Source organism: Pelmatolapia mariae, linkage group LG20 (genome assembly GCF_036321145.2).
Source record: "Pelmatolapia mariae isolate MD_Pm_ZW linkage group LG20, Pm_UMD_F_2, whole genome shotgun sequence".
Taxonomy (NCBI): Eukaryota; Metazoa; Chordata; class Actinopteri; order Cichliformes; family Cichlidae; genus Pelmatolapia; species Pelmatolapia mariae.
This window is the reverse complement of record NC_086244.1, coordinates 2,946,130-2,964,053: the sequence shown is the minus strand read 5'-3', so window position 1 is coordinate 2,964,053 and position 17,924 is coordinate 2,946,130. Positions and strand designations below refer to the sequence as shown.

General features: G+C 41.6%; 1 pseudogene; it reads right to left on the bottom strand.

The window, feature by feature from the left end:
- Window positions 1–1,886: 1,886 nt before the first annotated feature.
- LOC134619441 (deoxyribonuclease-1-like) lies at window positions 1,887–16,494 on the bottom strand (annotated as a pseudogene).
- Window positions 16,495–17,924: the final 1,430 nt, after the last annotated feature.

Genomic DNA, 17,924 nt, shown 5'->3' with positions numbered 1-17,924 from the left:
GCGAGTAATGGGATAATTTATTTTTTTTACAGTAATAATGATATCTTGTAAATTAAAGTTTGTGATGCATGAAGTGTGTTGTGCTTGCAGTATGAAGACATGCACAAGCACCAGATGCTTATTTTTACTGTTCCCTCATTCACAAAGAGTCGCCGCAAGGAAATGATCAATGGTTGGATCGATTCAAATATCAGCAGTAACCTTAACAACGCTGGGATCGATCACCTAAGTCCACTCCTGTATCAGAGAGGAGACAGGTCTGTGCAAACACTGCTCCTCTCCTGCAGGAACACTTTGCTCCGCCACCTCGTTCCTCCTGTGCTGTTTAGTAGTTCCACAGTCACGTGACTCAGCCCAACATCAAGCAGGGCTTGTCAGTGGTTGAGAAGGGGCGGAGCAAAGTGTGTCAGCACGATGGTGTTTACATGCTTCCTTTCTGATGATGAAGAGCAAAGTATTGAACTTACAGCAGAGAAGCAAAGTCTAGCATTGATCCTGTAACACTATCATTGAAACTGATATTGATACTATCAGTGTTTGGATCGATCCTCCCAGCCTAAAGCACTGATCTATGCAGGCTGCAGTCAGGAAAAAGTGAAGTGTGGTGGAAAGGTATTATGCCATGACACTCACTAATTTCATGAGCATCAATGAGATTAGTAAGTGTTATAAAAATAAAATGTCTCCATAATCCCAATCAACAGATTAGTTTTGTGATTAAGTGAATTTCAGACTGACATACTAATGTGCTTTCACTGATATACAAATAATCAAAGGTAATAGGATCAGCAAATCAATTTGAAATACATCTTTAAAAACTTTGTGGTGGATGAAGTGTTTTCTTACTGCAGTAAGAAGAAATGCAGGATAAGACGCGTTCTGCTCAGTTTTAATTCCAATTCACAACAACAGTCGCTTCAAGGTAAAAAACAGGAGAGAACGTCCAACACCTGTGTGCTGTCATCGGGAGGAAAAATGACAGACCGATGACCAGACAACAGCAGACAGGAGAATAAAGATAAATGTTCATATGTATGCAAACTCTCTGCATTAACTGCAGAGGATCTAAACTGCAATTCTTGTCCTGATGCAAACACTGAGGCGAGTTATTGTCAGCTCGACTCTGTGGATACTTACACTAAACAGGTGAAGAATTTTTAAATCACTGAACAAGAATTTATACAAATATGCAGCAAGTCCAGAGGATTTGTTCATGTGTGACACATCTTAACCACAAGGGACGATCTTTACAATGAGGAAGTGGCTCGTCATCCTCGTTGGTGGAACAGCTTGCTCTGACAGATTCCAGCTGCAGCGCCTGCAGGAGGACTGATGGGGATTCACCATGTCTTAAGAACAGGATCATCTGCTTTTGCTTTTTAAATAATTTATTGAAAAGTAGATATTTTCCATCTCTCTGGCTGTGCTGCATGTATTTCTGATTATCTGAGGACCCTTGTGTGTTTCTTAGTGGGTGTGTGGTTTTTTTTGAAACCCTTTAACTCATTTAGTAATCGATCCATTCCTGTGGTGTTTTCAGGTGAACCTGTATCAATGCAGGCAGCTCGTCCCAAAATAACAACATCTTAAGATGTTGTTATTTTTTTTATTTTACTATTAAAAAAACTTTACTGAATTTTATAAAACTCTCAAACAATGAAAATCTTAACATTTTCAGAGGAATTCTAAATATTTACATCAGTTTCTGTACAGACCCGACGGGGACATATCAAGAAAAAGATGGAAGGAAGAAGAAAACAAATTAAGAACTCCTAAAAAATAAAATCAGATTACATTTTCACCTGATGACAAACAAGACTGTTGGATGCACTTTTGTCTTGATGCAAAAAACTTAATTTAAAATATTTTAAAATCAGCACCAAAAACCCTGAAAGTCTCATATTTTAATTTTTGTTTTAAAATTTTACACATTTTTCTGTTCCTGGAGCTGCCTCGCTGCTCAGTCACTTCACTTTGGTCTAAGAGCAGTAGAGCTGGGACTATAAAATAAATCCGTGTTAAAAGAACGGACTGCCCCGAGTGATCCTGGCACAGCTAGAAGGTGAACTGGCTTTGGAATAAAAAAGACAAACGAGTATATAAAGCATTCAGAGCCCGGGACGATCACAGGGCAGAGAGGAAGGACCGGATGATCACAGAGGCACTTATTAGGCTCAGGAGGGGCGTGGCCTGAAGGAAGAGGGCGGAGCTCTTTAATACCACTTCCACTGGGTAATGGTCGCTCAGCTGCACCACCTGGCAGACAGAAGCAATGGAAGTCAGAGTCAGACATCATCAAACAGTGTTTACATCAGGCTGTTTTAACAGGATACACAGGAAAGGTGACAGATATTTAAGGTGACCTGGCACACCTGGCCTGGGAACGAAGATAAAAATCACTCCAGCCGATCACTTAAAAATTACATTTTTTAAAAAAGGAGGAAGAAATCCAAAACTATGTTGTGCAGCTTTCTATATTTTGGATTTAAATACTGTTTTTTCAGACGCTGTATTATTATAGATAAAGCTACCCAGCAACAGATCAGTGCTTACAATATTAAAGTAGTATACACATTCGTTATTCCACATGTATCCATTAATCTTATGAATCAGTATTTATGATCAAATAATATAATTTCTACATAATGAGTAATTTTAATTTAGATACTTTATGTACAGTCAGTGGCCACTTTATTAGGTATACCTAGTAAAGTGTTGAGCTGCTTGTTAACACAGATCTGATCAGTCACACGGCAGCAGCTCAAACTGAGCATCAGGATGAGTAAGGAAGGGGATTTAAGTGACGTTGAAACCTGCTGTGGTTGTTGGTGCCAGACGGACTGGTCTGAATATTTCAAAATGGTAAATAGACCAGTTCTTAAATAGGCTTTTCTGCTCAGAGTACTCAAAGCTGAGCTACTGGGATTTTTCCACACAAACATCTGTTTACAGAGAATGATCTGGAATGAGCGGCGCTTCTCTGCAGGAAAAAGCCTTGCTGATGTCAGAGGAGAATCTCTGAATGCACAAGACATGAAACCTTGAAGCAGATGTGTTACAGCACACTCTTGTCAGCTAAAAACAGGAAAAAAATCAGACTCCTTTTTCATGTAATGTATCTGTTTGAGGACTCAGGCTTCGCATGTACTCTTATTACAGCTCAAGAAACTATTTTCACCGATGTGCCGTCATCCTAAAATACACAAATTACTCATAACTTTAAAATAAACACGTAGATAAATTGAACCCACTAAGATGTTCTAATTTATCAAACTTCCTTTTCAGACGTGTACCAAATCAATACAAATCCAAACGATTAATAGTCAAATTTCATATGTTTGATATGATGAGACTTTCATTTGCAGACATTTAATGAGTAAACAAACTGTCTATGTTTGCACATTAGAGGGCGCTGCAGAGGGTTCTTAAATATCAGTTTCATGCTTTCAGACATAATGCAGTGCCAAAAAAAAAAAAAAAAAAAATATGCCAAGAAGACTACAGGCAGCAAAATGTCAGCACGATCAGCAGATGATCCATAACCCACACTGAAGACAGACAGCAGTGTTTGTCCTGCGGGGCAGGAACTATAACTATATAAAGACTGTAACAAACTCTGACGCTTCCAAATGCTTCAGGAAGGGTGTGATTGTGTTTTATTAGACCTATTAAATGTGACCAGTATATATGTGGTGTCATGTGATCAGTTACCTGGCTCCTGGACATTTTGAACTCCACACCGAGATCAAAGACTTTTGCAGAGAATGGCTTGATTGCCCTCAGGAAGGGTTCTCCATGCACAACAATCCTACACACACACACACACACACACACACACACTCTTATTTTCTGTTCAAACACACACAAACTAAACCATTAAAATTAAATGCAAGAACATAAAACTCCTCGTCCACACGTGAACCTTTAAAGTTAGATTAATAACAATAAGATTAACTGTAGTTGACACTTTGTTCGCTGACATCCAGCAGGTAACTCTAATACATTCACCATGCTGTTATATGTTAATCCACAGTTTTGTCAGCACACACCTGTCGTATGCACAGCTGGTCGCGTCGGTGACAGTGGTGTCCTCTCGGTTTCTGATCAGCCAGGAGAACTCTGACTTCATGAACAGCCTTATGTTTTTCCTGTCACTTCGTTTCACATACGCACAGCTGGCATGGAAATCTCCCAGGAACATCACATTCTGCACACACAACAAAGGGAAAAGTGAGTCAGCCTCCAAAGAATCCCACAGTAAAACTTCGCCAGTTTTTTAAATCCTGCTGTGAAGGCCAGTGCTGCCTCTCAGCCTCCTAGCAGATGCACCTGTGGTTTCAATCTGAAACTCCTACATCGCCTTGTTTTCAAGTTATCACATTCACAAACTCGGATGTTCGTCCTGCCTGGTGGGGTGATGACAATACACCATTTACAGCCCAGGGGTAAAAATGTTTACATTTAAAAGAAATGCATAAATGCTTTTAGTCTCTATAATTATCTGCATCTTGATGAAGTCAGTGCTTCTATTTATTTTTATGTTTCCAAGTTAAAGCTTGCTGATAAACCTGACATCTCCTTCTTTCTAAATATGGACACTTTTGCCTGCAAAAAAATTATCCAAAAACATTGCGGCTGGCAAAATGCTGATACCGAGGGCTCAAAATCCTGAGTGCAGAGTCAGGCTATGGTTTCAAAAGTCAGTGGTTTTTGACTTTTGTGCCTTGAAAGGCTCTATGTGAATAAAGTTATTTTCCATTTTAAAGCAGACCTTTACAAACACGGTTTACAAAAAGTTCTCTGTCAGATCTGTTCTGATAAGTCTGTTATTAGATGAGTTTTCGCACCGTGTTGTTCCATTTCTTGCTGACTTCCACAAAGACGTCGTAAAGCTTGTTGATCTCCTGGACAGCCATGCTGGGCTCACTGTGGAGAGGGACCAAGATAAACTCCTCGATTGCTGCCGGGTGGAAAGAGAAAAGGAAAAACAAGAAGAGAAAGAAACAAAAGAGAAGAATGAAGGGCGCCGTTTTAGTTTAAATCTGAAACTTACTTGAAGAAAAGCAGTCAAAATGTTTTCTTATGCACTAACATGCATTCTTGCTTTGGAAGCGAACCACAAAAGGCTCTCTGACAAACGACTGCTTGCTCCTGTACTGGTATTGACCCATCACGTTCACCGTCTGCATCCTGTTTGGAGAAGAAAAGATTAAATGCTGTTTAATCATTGGTACGAGCAGCATGTGACCCCTGGTTAATCTAATTTTTGTTCAGCCCCTCCTTCATGACGATTAAGTGGCAGGGTGAAAGTGACGGCGATGTCACGTTTAATCCAAAGCTGAACAATTTTAAATGTTGCATTTGATTAATGTACTTTAACAGTAGCTGTGAAGCACAGACGCTCGTCTACACTTTACAGTTCAAACCAGCAAGACATCGCCGAATCACAGTTGGTGTTCACGTACTGCAAATAATCTTGTAGCCTACAAGCAACAAACAACAGAGCAGCAGGATGAAGCCAACACAGAGAGGTCTTACATGTCTTACCTGTAGATGAAAACATACTTCTGCATGTCGTCAGGAGAATTACCCAAACTCTCACTGGCCACTGCCTTGTAGTCGTACTCTTCATACCTCAACGCAGAGAAGGAGACAAGAATGTGAAAAACACAGCAGAGAAAGCAGCTGCACGTCACACAGTACGCAATACACGAGCCCGCCAAAACATCAATGTGAACAGAGGAGCACAAGGACCGCTGGGGCTTATGAAGCCATCAGGTGAGCATTACAGAGCAGTCCTCATTGTTCTTTCAGAGAAACAATGAAGCTGAAGTCAGATTTATCCCAGTGATCTGCTCTGCTGGAGTTCACGCCTCGAGGAACGCTCCCTCGTGCACCTCTCTTCACATTGTTCAAGCAAATTTATACCAACATTCCTACAATTTAAACAAATTGCATTTTTTAGGTAACCAGTGCCCTAGTCACTGAAATGTCCTGTTTGAAGTCATTTTTCTTAATGGTCTTTTTATTTACACTTTCAAAATAAACCTGAATGTAAAAAAAACCCCCAAGATTGTGTATGTGTGTTCGTGCTGGGAAGTCATACATGCATGTAATACATGTAAATCTGCATGTAACCACATTATCATGTTTTAGAAACACGTTAATGCTTTTTTTATTTTAGCTCTGTTTAGCTGCTTTTTAGCATTTCCCCTCACCTTCTATTTCCATCATTTTAATCGAATGTTTCTGTTTTATGAGACCACTGTGGTTTCATTTTCTGTGTTTTTTTAACTCATGTAGCCATTTTTTGTTACATTGTGACTCCTAATGTCGCTTAGCAACTATTTCGTGCCCAGTTACATTAGAAGCTTTTCAAATTATTCTGTTGTAATGCTACTAAAATGAATACTGAAACTTGGCACTTTAATCTACTGTAGTCTTATTAAAATATTGTATAGACTTTTATTATGGGATTTTGGTTAAATATGACAGTAAGATTTCTTGAGATGAAGTCTTAATACTAGAAAAAGCACATGAAAATAGTCCAGCGCGATAGTCCCAGAAGTGGAGCTCCCCAGGGCTTAGCACCCGGCCTACTAAGCTTTATACATGTACAGAAAGTATTTCAGTCACGCTGTCAAAAATATGAGACATATTTCAGCAGGTGAAATTTGTAGTTTGGGATATTTACATCTAGATAAATAAAAGTAAAATTTACAAAAAACAAACAAACAAACAAAGAAACATGAAAATGTTTGTTCTTCAACTTCAACCCACAGCATGTTTTTTTTTTTCCTTTGTACAGCGCCCGCCCAAAGCTTGGACACAATGCACTGATGGGTAACACTTTATTTTGTTAAGTCAAAAGTACATTTCACAGTAACCACTTAGTTTGGTAAATAGTTTTTCCAATTTAAACAGTCAGCAGTCCATAAACACATCACATATTTACATTTCGTTATTTGCTTTCACATGTGTGCTCATCTGCATTTACTACAGGTTTGATCCTTGGCTGCTCAGGTCTCCATGCTAATTCACCATTTTGAGTATAAATGTGTTCATGTTAGATAGAAAGCACTTACATGGGAAAAGCATAGAAAAAAGTGCTTGTGCGAATGTGTGTGAATGAGGCAAGTGTTTTGAGTCCTCAGAGTAAAAAGCGCTACATTATTACCAAATTTAATAATAAAAATAATCAGGGTTGTAGTGAACATTACTTGAGTTTGCATTTAGATTTATATTAGTTTCTGTGTTTCTATTCTAGTTTCTATTCTTTTCCCCATAAAGACTGCATTTTACCACCTCCCCGTAACCATAACAACAAGTTTTGACATCTCCGTGCGTGTCAATAAAGATGAGGTTTGATGACCATTAGAATAGTTTCCAGGTTTTTCCGACGGTAAGTGCATGAGCAGAGACCACCCTCACTAACTTCTAACGTGTCGCTCTATAAGCAGACATGAAAATGACAGAAACAGCTCAGCTCATAAAGAGGTTCAAGGGTTGCTAGTGGCCCTTGAACCTCTTTTTAAGGCCCTGCTACTTACTAGGAGGCTTTCAAGTGGTACAGAGTTAAATCAGAATCATTCAGCGTCATGCTTTTCCCTTTAACAAATACTGGACTGATAAACCTGTACGACACATTTCCATCCCGATTTTCTCTAATAGTGACTTTCCAAAGTAAAGTGTTACCATTTCAGGCATTTTGGTTAGTAAAGGGTGTAAATTAAGGTTATTAGGATTAATGAATATGATTAGATGATACTTCACATGCTCATTAAATCCAGTGTACCTGTCAGATCCCCTGTTGAAGGCAGACAGATAATGACCATCATTATGCACGTATTGTGGTTAAGCAGTGTTAGCATACTAGTTGAGTATATTAAAAGATCGAGCAGTTTACGGTCTTGTATGTCAGCAACATGCAACATGTCTTTAGCAATAAATCAATCTCTTTGCATCGTTATCATAAAACACATTTTTTTCATTCATAGAAAGCAACAATTTCGGGGTCTGGTGTGCGAACAGTGCACTGACTGGTAGTGAACTGTAGCTTTGTCAGTACACACAGAGTACAAACATAAAACAGAAGTAAGCCACAGCCATATTAACTCAATCATGCTGACACCTGTTAGTGCCATCGTGCTGTATTTCCATTGCGCTCACACACTCAGCTGCTGTATTAGAAAGGGTCAGGCTTCCCTTTGCTCTCACACAGTCTCGCTCCACGCTGAAGATTTTGGAAAATGCTTTTCCTACTTATACTTTTACCTGTCAAATATATGAAGTGTAATCAAAATGTTCTGGGAGTGGGTCTACAGAGATCAAATACCTTAAATTATGTAAGTGATGTGAGGTAAGGTAATCTTATGCAGCCCTGCACCATTATATTACTGACTTTATTTGTGAAGAGAGAACAAAGTTGCCAGGTCAGGTGAGTGAGCGCAAAATGGGACATCAAGGAGGAGAACTACAAATAATCAATAATAATGAATAATGACGTCATCATATGATTATTTCAAGCACACACTGTCTCTGTCCGAGACCACAGAAGTCCCACCTACCTAATGGTCAAACTTTCTCTTTATGATTAGCAACCAATGAGAAATGAGTAGAATAAGTCCTCTTTAAGGGCTGAAATAAACTCAACTGACAAGATTTCATGCTGATAGTTTAAACTGTGGCCAGAGTTTCCAGCGAATGTTTACCTGTTGAGCACAGACAGCAACTTTTCAATGGCTTGACCGTTTGGATCCACCACGTGCTGTAAGAGGCTGATATCACAACGAGTCAGGACCTGGACAGACACATGGGCACACAGAAAAAAGGTCATAGGTCGAGTCATAAATACAGCACCAGTTCCAATTCTGCCAAGAATTCATTCATAACGGCAGCAGGAAAAAAATATAATATAAAATACATAATAAAGTGTGTGTTACCAGTTTGAGATAGTGCATCAGTCTCTCGTTCGATGCTTTCGCAGAGTCAAATTTCTGCACGTTGTAGGCACAGATCCTGAGTTCAGTTGCTGACTTCAAGACAAAGATGGAGAGTAAAAGGAAGAGGGAAAGACGAGAAGAGCGCCACCTCATGGTTGGATCTGTGAAGGAATAAAAGACGCACTGTGTCACTGATGCAAAGCACACAGTGTCCAAAACGCGCAGCTGTCCCTGACGTGGAATAAGCTACCAGAAACCAACATGTGGAATGTCTTCACAATGCCTTGAGTTTGGAAATTTTACATAATAGTGAGAATAAAAGATTCCAATGACAATCAACCATCCTGCAGGTCTGACCTGCGCGCAGCCATGAATCACCCCAAAAAGCCAAGACGACAGAGCAAGCCCTGACAGTAACTGTGGTATCACTACAGATTAATAACCACACTTCCTGTCTGCACATGCAGAAACATAGACGCAATTTACAGCCATCACACAAAGACGGTGCAGCAGCAATGCCACCCACGGCACCACCACACTGCCCACAGTCTCCATTTCTGTCGGTATTCTTACACAAGTTCTGTCAAACTCGACGCATCATCGTTTCCTTTTCACAGCCTCTGGCTCACATTATTAGTGTAAATGTTACTTGAAACACCAAACACAAATTGATAACCTATATATAAAATGATGACTGCATTTTTAACTTGAACGCAAATATGAAAAAGCACAATGCTAAATGAAACAGGGACCAGTGATAAATACAGATTCAGTCAACACAGAGTCCCATTACAGGACACACAGCAGGGTGGTCCTTGTTCTACAGGCAGCAGTTACTTTAATTTCTGTCATATTGTTACAGATATCAGTTCATAATGGAAACAAAAACTGCTCAGAAGCTTCAGGGAGCAGCTGACCATCACAGTACGACACAGTCAGTTAAACTTGAGGAATATCAGTCTGTCCAGTCGGGAAGCATGAGGTGCACTGGAGAGGCAACAACAAGAGAACGTCCCAAAAGCGAATGTGTTAGCAGGCGGTGTTCACAGATGACTCTCCTCTTCCTTCCTCCCTAGTTTTGTGTTTTGTTAGTGACCGTCAGATGTTACCTGCACCAGCGCCTCAAGGATGGCATGTCCATTCATGTCATCGCAAGAAGGCCTGTGCGCCCCTCAGCACAGTCTCAAGAGTGAGGAAGAAATACCATGACATGACCGTTAGAGGAGACAGACACACAAAAGGTCATCCGCCCAGCAGCAGGACCAATATCTGCTCCTTTGTGAGAGGAGGGAAAAGAAGCATGGCCAGGAAAATCACTTCAACCTGTCAGAAACTGAATTCAAGAGGTCCCAAAAGGTTGATTCTGTTTAACTCGATGTAGTGTTTTCAGTGGGAGAAATGTTTTGTTACTCATCCAAGTGACTTCTTCAGCCTCAGCTGACTGCATCTCTGAATCGAGGAGGGGGCCTAAGGGTACATCTTTCACCACCTTACAATGCTGTGTCTGCAGCCATTCCCCGACTCTCTGTGAATGGGACTCATGGCCATTGATCAGTAGTCTTTGATCAGTGGTTGTTGATCAATGGTCATGGTTATTTGCATATTAATGATCAAGGAACTGACCTCCCAGCCCATTGTTCCTTCAGTGGGCTGGTTTCAGTCATTATGCAAATATACTGTTTATAAGATTGGAAACCTGCAGTCAGCTGAGACTGAAGAAGTCACTTGGATGATGACGAAACGTTTCTCCCACAAAACGCTACGTCCAGATGAACAGAATCAACTTTTGGGATTTACTTACCTGAATGATTGAGCATGCATCAAGACATGAATTCAAGAGCGTCACAGGAGATTCCAGCATCCGTGAGTTTGACCTGTGCTTACAGCCCAGCTTGAATGGCATTCACCAGAGATCAGCAGGACTGGCAGGTCTGACCCATGTGGAAGACATGAGAGTCTGGAGGCATTGAGGCAAATTTTGTGCATCATCCAGCGTCAGTGGAGGCCTGAGGAGGCACATCCTTATCCTTATTCTTGGAAGATCAGACAGATCCCGACTGCTCTTAGGTACGGGGATGACATCATTACCCTTCTGCTGATGCAGTGCACTCTGGGTTCCTCCACTGCCTCATATTCCCCAGATCTGAAACCAACCAAGAACCTCTGGGTGCCACAAACGGTCCACGAGGTCACTGATGCCCTGATCCAGATGTGCGAGGAGGTCCTGAGGAACAGCCTTCACTGTCTCATCAAGAGGTTTCTCACAGATTGTTGGGAGTGTACACTCCTGAACAACTAATGTAGTTTTACTTTAAACATTCATATATTATTACTTCTACCCCACTACATCTTGGATGTAAATACTACTCTTTGTACACTTTTTTAAACCTTTAGTTTTTTCTCATTTTTAATATTTCAAATATTCTGACGTAAAAAAAAAAAATGCAGGAGAAGTACCTGGTGGAGTAAATATTGTCTTTTTTAAATGTTTGAGCATCTTTTTTGGTAGTAAAACTTGTTTATGACATGTGACTGTTCTGGGCCACTCGAGGGCAGTGAGCCAAGCTGTGAAGGCATCATCATTATCACCATATCACACAGACAGGTGCTTCTGTTATTTAGTCTGATCCTCATCTGCAGCAACAAAAGTGAACATCTTAATGACGATGAGCGAGGACCTGCTGCAAAGCAAACGGGTTCCCAGATTTAATGACTACACAGGTGAAACAGCAAGGTGAGTCAGTGATCCTTAACTGAACAGACACACCAGCGTCAGCTCACAGGAGCAACTACATGCAGAAAGAGGACGAGAGAGTGAGGCTGCTGGGACAGAGAGAAACTCCACATGAGCCGCATACAGCTGAGAATGAGAGCAGGAAGTGTGCCGTTTGATTTTAAACACCAGCTTAATTTTAGCCTGTAAACATCCTTTCACAACTCATGAGTGTGACGGAGAAACCACGAGACAGTGTGAGTGTGGAGGTGTCGTTTGCCAGCAGAGCTGACTGGTCTGACTGGTCTGATGGACGAGTGACAGCATGCTCAGGCCTATGGGCAGAAAAGCTGTTTGTTTGCTGACACACTTTAAATTCTTTTATTGTTGCACATTTTCACTCCGTTTCAATAGTTTTGATCATGAACATTCTGTTTTTTGTTTGATCCATAAAGAAAATAAAAACTGCTGCCGTTTTTATACTGCTGTTCCTCGAGAGTGTGCCGAGCTACTGCAGCTCGTTGTGACACAGCGTATCCTTGTGCAATACGATTTTCATCGCCCTCTGATGCTGCTTTTTCATACGCTGACAGCAGAACTATCCAGGTCATCAGTTAACATTTACAGTCACAAGATTACTCTAAATCAGCTGTAGGTGTAAATGTGAGCGTCTCCATAAAAACAGAAGATCTGGCAGTTTGAGTGTCAGCTGTATGTTAACACAGTGTCACAGTCTTCCAGGATTCAGTCCAAGGTCAGACGTGCAACACTCAGAGACGGGCCTCAGTTAACATGTTAAACGTTCAATTCGAAATACACTGAACTAGTATGACTTGTTTAGAGAAGGAAAAAGCCTCTTCTCTTTAAGAAGAACACACAACACAGCTTAGGTCTGCAAAGCAAATGCAAATCTGAACAAACAACAAGACCTTTGGAACAGACAAGACCAAAGCGCAGAAGTTCGGTCATCATGGAAAAACCAAACCAAGCACATCAGCACAAACACCTCACACCAGCCGTCAGCACGGTGGTGGAGGGATGATGATTTAGGCTTGTTTAGCAGCCACAGGACCTGGACACCTCATTGAGCAGACCATGAACTCCTGTATACCAAAGTATTCTAGAGTCAAATGTTAGCTGTCTGTCTGACTGACAGTAAAGCTTGGCTGTAACTAGATCAGAATGACTGCAAAAGAAAAGAATAGAGGTGCTGCAATCACCCCGACCAGTCCAGCCTGCAGTCTGATTGAAATACAGCTGTGCATAAATCACAGAAACGTCAGTGAACTGGAGCAAGGCTGTAAAGACGAGTAGGTCAAAATTCCTTCACAGTGACGTGAGAGCCTGAATCGTAGGTTGTACTTTCATTTTCCCATTTGATTGAAGAGCACATGCACGTCTGTATCTGAATCATTTCATTAAACTGTTTTTAATGCAGCCTTTTTAAAGTTGAACCCAAATCAATATTAAATACACAAACACACTCTGTCCATGACTTTTCACTATAACATGACCTTGTAGGAGGCACAAACAGAGCGAATGAGTAGAAATGTATATGCAGAGTGGCTGCCTGCTGCTAATAATAAAATGAGGAACTTGCAGGAATTAAAGTGAAGTGGTTACTCGCTGTGGTCGGGTCAGTTAACAGTCAGTCAGCCCAGCAGTGACTCTGCTGTGACTCTTCAGATGTCTTCACTCCGCCCCTCCCAGGCGTAAATGCGGTGCGACCGGTCGAGCTAATTCTTGCGAGCACTCCCTCAGCGCAGCAGCCAGATTTCTACACACCGACCTACCTGACTGCTTAAAAGACAACAACCCTCACTGTAACATGCACAATACGGGATTACAGCACAAGGCGAGCTACAGTTTACAAGTTGCCTTGCCAAGTTGAGCACTTTGAGGCTTCAATTCAGACTCTTGGGTTATTTTTTAGGCTGTGGACGAGGATGTTTTTGTATCAGAGTACATAAGGCCTTAAAATCCTGTGTTGGCCAAACAAACAGTATCATATTGCAGCCACCACCCCAACAGCCTTTCACAACTAGGGGAACTTTGTGGAATTAAGCTTCTGGCTACGCAGTCATCGAGCTGCTTTCGAGTACAAACAACACACAGTTTTATTTAAAACTGTGTAAACTAATCAGCCTTAGCTTTCAGACTGAACATAGAATTAAAACACTGGTTTCACCGTTTCTGACACTTCAAAGTCAAAACAGTTACTCATACGGCCTGAGAAAATGTTTGACAAGGAGCCCTGGAGCAAGGCGTGCCATTTGAAATGCAGAAGAGCCTCACAGTGAGTGACAGCACAAAGTTGATTTTGATGTTATTTAACCAGGAAGTCCTGCAGAGTTAACAGCACTTTGCAGGGAAAGGAGGAGGGGCTTATTTTGTAGTCACTGCCACAAAAGTTCTAGAAGCAAGAGTCGCCGCTCGGCAGGTGTTTTGAAAAGTCTTATTTGAGTTGTTATTTTAAAGTATCACCCACATTTACTTTAACTTGTATGGTTACCAGGGAAAAGTCTCACGTGGCCATCTTTGTTATTTACTGTTGTTGTCCTTCTGTCCCACAGCTTTGATGTCAGGACTCTTTGAGTGCCATGTCTCTCTCTGCTCTGCTCCTAATCAGTAAAATATCCAGAACTGACTTTAAATTCTGTGAATGGCTCCAAACTTCTTGGAATAAACCGTTGGGTAAACGGGCAGCATAGTTCACGTGTTGTGTTGCCTGCTTTATTGTTCTTTCTGTTTATGAGTTTTAAGAAAGGATCTGTGTGAGTGCTGCGCTCTGGTAGGACAGACCTGCATTTAAGGGGTTTTTGAATTCAAGGACACAAGGACCGACATCTGATGTGTTTGAAGCATCTAATCTTAGGAGATCAATGCTAAGAGCTAGCTTCTATGGCGGCTACCTGCCCCTCCCCGATATGCACCACTGGAGTTTTATGGGTTGCCAGTAAATAACGGTGCATTTCAGAGACTTACAATGTCTGTGTTAGGAAGGTCAAGGCGTGCAGGAGGTGCTGGTTAACATCTCATCTGCTAATGGGTTTAAATTTTTACTCACTTGTTAGATTTAAGCATAAAAATACTTGTGAGTTGGATAAAACACTATGAAATGTTCAGTTAAGGTTATAAAAGGTTACAAGTAGCAATAGAAAACCAACAGATGCCACCGTTAACGTTCAAATTCTAGTGAGCCCACTGATCCACCCCGACCTCCTCTCTACCTTGACAGACAGTTGTGCAATTCGACTTCCTCCTGCCATCATCACTGCAGCCACAGAGAGTCCTGTCACCAGAACATGAACTCTACTCATTACCATTCACCTGCTGGCATCAGAGAGAAACACATAAGATTCCTTGTCTTCATAGTTTGTTCCACATATTTATACATAACCAGATTCATCATGACTCTAAAATGGAAATGCATAAATCGTTCCTGTTTTTAACACTCCGTCAACAGTCCCAGTTAGAGAGTTCAAGACACATCAGCCTCACTGCACCATAGCTCGTTTCTCACTTTGTTCAGGTGTGAAGTAGCATACATCTGAACTCAGCAGCATTTTCCAGGTTAGCCGGTGACTCGGCTCTGAATGTTTCAGCTGGTGAGGTCAAATTCACCAATTATTAACAAGTTAATGCTTAACACTGGTCGAAAAGCACAAATCACATGACTTTAAAGCCTCTTTCATCCAGAAAGAGACACAATGAAACCAAAATAAGTTCCCAAACAGGTCTGTTAATGATAAATAGACTGAATGCCAGTTTGGCACAAACTGACCTCAGAGGCGGAGAAAAGATTAAAAATGGTTGAAAATATGACTCAAGAAGGGAACAAAGATACGGCCGACTCCAAAATGAGAAGCAAGGCAGAAAAATACAGAAATCAGTGCATTTTACACACCTGGTTTTTTCAAACTTCCATGGATACGAACCAGTGCTGAAGCTCATCTGCAAAACTTTTACTTTCAACATGTTCTAAATAAATACCAAATATGTAACCTGAATAAAGTCTTTCAGCTCAGCTGGACCATTAATAAGTGTCAGTCCAATCACTTTTCCACCTTAGCAGCTTTTAATTTGGAATATTTTCACGGAAATAATCCAAGGATCTTGGAAAGAAAAGCATCTGGACTTCTTTAAGTTTCCTTTAAGACGTTTCATCTGAGAAGCTTCTTCAGTTCTAAGACCAACTGGTGGAGAGTCCCAGACAGACAGATTTCCTCAAAGACAATCCCTTAATTTTCCTGTTAAAACACCAAATACTGCATGGGAGGCTGAATTCTGGCCAAACAGAGACTCAGTGAACAGGAGCTAGTATTTATACTTCTGTTTATACAGCATGCAAAATATCTCTGTTTTAAATATTTAATCTGGAGTAAAAATTCTGTTTAAAGTGTTGCTGCATAATTTGAATACCTCCTTAGGAACTGTACAGCTTCTTTCTACATCCTACTGTGACTGGCTCTGTTTCACATTCCTGCTGCTTCATGTGATTTTCTTTCTTATTTTCTCTCCACCTTTTGTCACTGTCACGCACTGAAATACCAACACAGATTCCTTTGACGTGACTCTGAAAACATCCGAAATTAAGCTGGGAAAGTTAAAGGAATTTACGAGGTTTGTTGAGAAACGCAGATGTTATAAACTAATACCATCCTCACAAACGCATGAAAACAAACATTGACAGAGTCCGTTCACACAGCCTACACACCCACGGCCACTTCAGTTTTAAGCACTCACACACTGAGCAGACCCAGTAACCGGTACTGGTCTCGTCCCAGTAACGGCTGCTGTTTCAGTTGTTGTTTTTCTTACCTGTTCAGGTGAGTCTAATTACGACCGTCTGCTGCTAAAACTCTGAGCGTATCCTGCGGGGTGTGGGCGCTGTCTCAACCTGGCGCAGGTATCGCCGTCCAGGTTGTGGCAGGTTGTTCACGCCCTCTAGAAATGCTGCATTCAGGGTCTGTGGTAAAGACGGGACGTTTTTTACATCACGACATCTGTGACACCCATTTTATGTCACATGATCAACCAACTTACCTATCAGCTGCAGCCCTTCAGCAGGTGTGAGCCACAGATGAGCATGACGTAATGTGGTGAAATCTGATTTCCTTACTGCAGCCACATAATTCTCCCACAGCACTGTGCAAGAAAGTATCATCGTCATAAGAATAATTTCATATTTAACACATAAAGTGACTTGAAATGTCCAAAAATTTGGTTAGGCTGTGAAAGCATGTTGGACTGGAGTCAGTGAGAATATAAGATTAGTTATAAATGTAATGTTGGGATATTTAAGTGTGTTTTTACAGTAAAATCAAAACCACCTTTGAGTATTTCCTCATCACATGCTCCACAGTAGTTTAAAAGGTGTGACTGATCATGTGTGATGATGAAATCCCGTGGTTTCTCGGTTATGTTCACACTGGAGTTTAATAGCTGTGAGAAAATGTTGAGCAACACAATTATTTCCACTCATACCAGAGCCACACTGATCTGATGGCAGCTAGCATGAGCTCAGCTGGCTGGGAGCTCGTGGCTTCAGGCTGAATTCTGGGTAGAGGCAGAGGATCTGTGGGAGCAGAGCTGTGAGTCCGGAGAGGGATGCAGAAACTCTACTGCTGCCCTCCAATCAGGCTGCTCAGCCACAGGCCTATACTCCAATGTCCTGGCAGGCAGAAGGACGCTGAAAAAAGACTTGTGAGCTGAGACTGAGCTGTTCAGCTCAGAGGTGGTGTGTGTGGGTATCCTGTTCCTACGATTGCACTCTTCTAGTTTGGGGGTACACAGTTCCCAATGCTCCTATTACCACTGAGACATTTTGTGCTTTATTCCTACACGTTTGCTCCACTTCTTCCTTCAGTGCCCTGTACTTCTCTTTTACCCCATCCTCCTTATTTCTGATGTTACTGTCTGCTGGGATTGCCACATCTATCACAGCTGTGGCTTTCCGTTCCCTGTCAGTCACCAGCAGCCGCCTCTCTGCCCAACAGGACCTCAGCCTGCTATTCTTTCTCAGCTGCCTTCTGATGTGTCTCCTATCAGGCCTTCTGCAGCCCTGATGCTTGTGCACACTATCCCAGCCACTTGGTTGTGCCTCTCGCCGTCTGCTGTTTCAGCTCGCATCTTACAGCCTGCTACTGTGAGCTGGACTCTCTCTGGGTCACTGTTGCACAGCATGCAGCTTGCATCCTGTGGTAGCTTGTGCTGTGGTAGACTCCTGTCTCAGTTTATCTGCTGCACAGGGGCCATGGTCAGAGCCT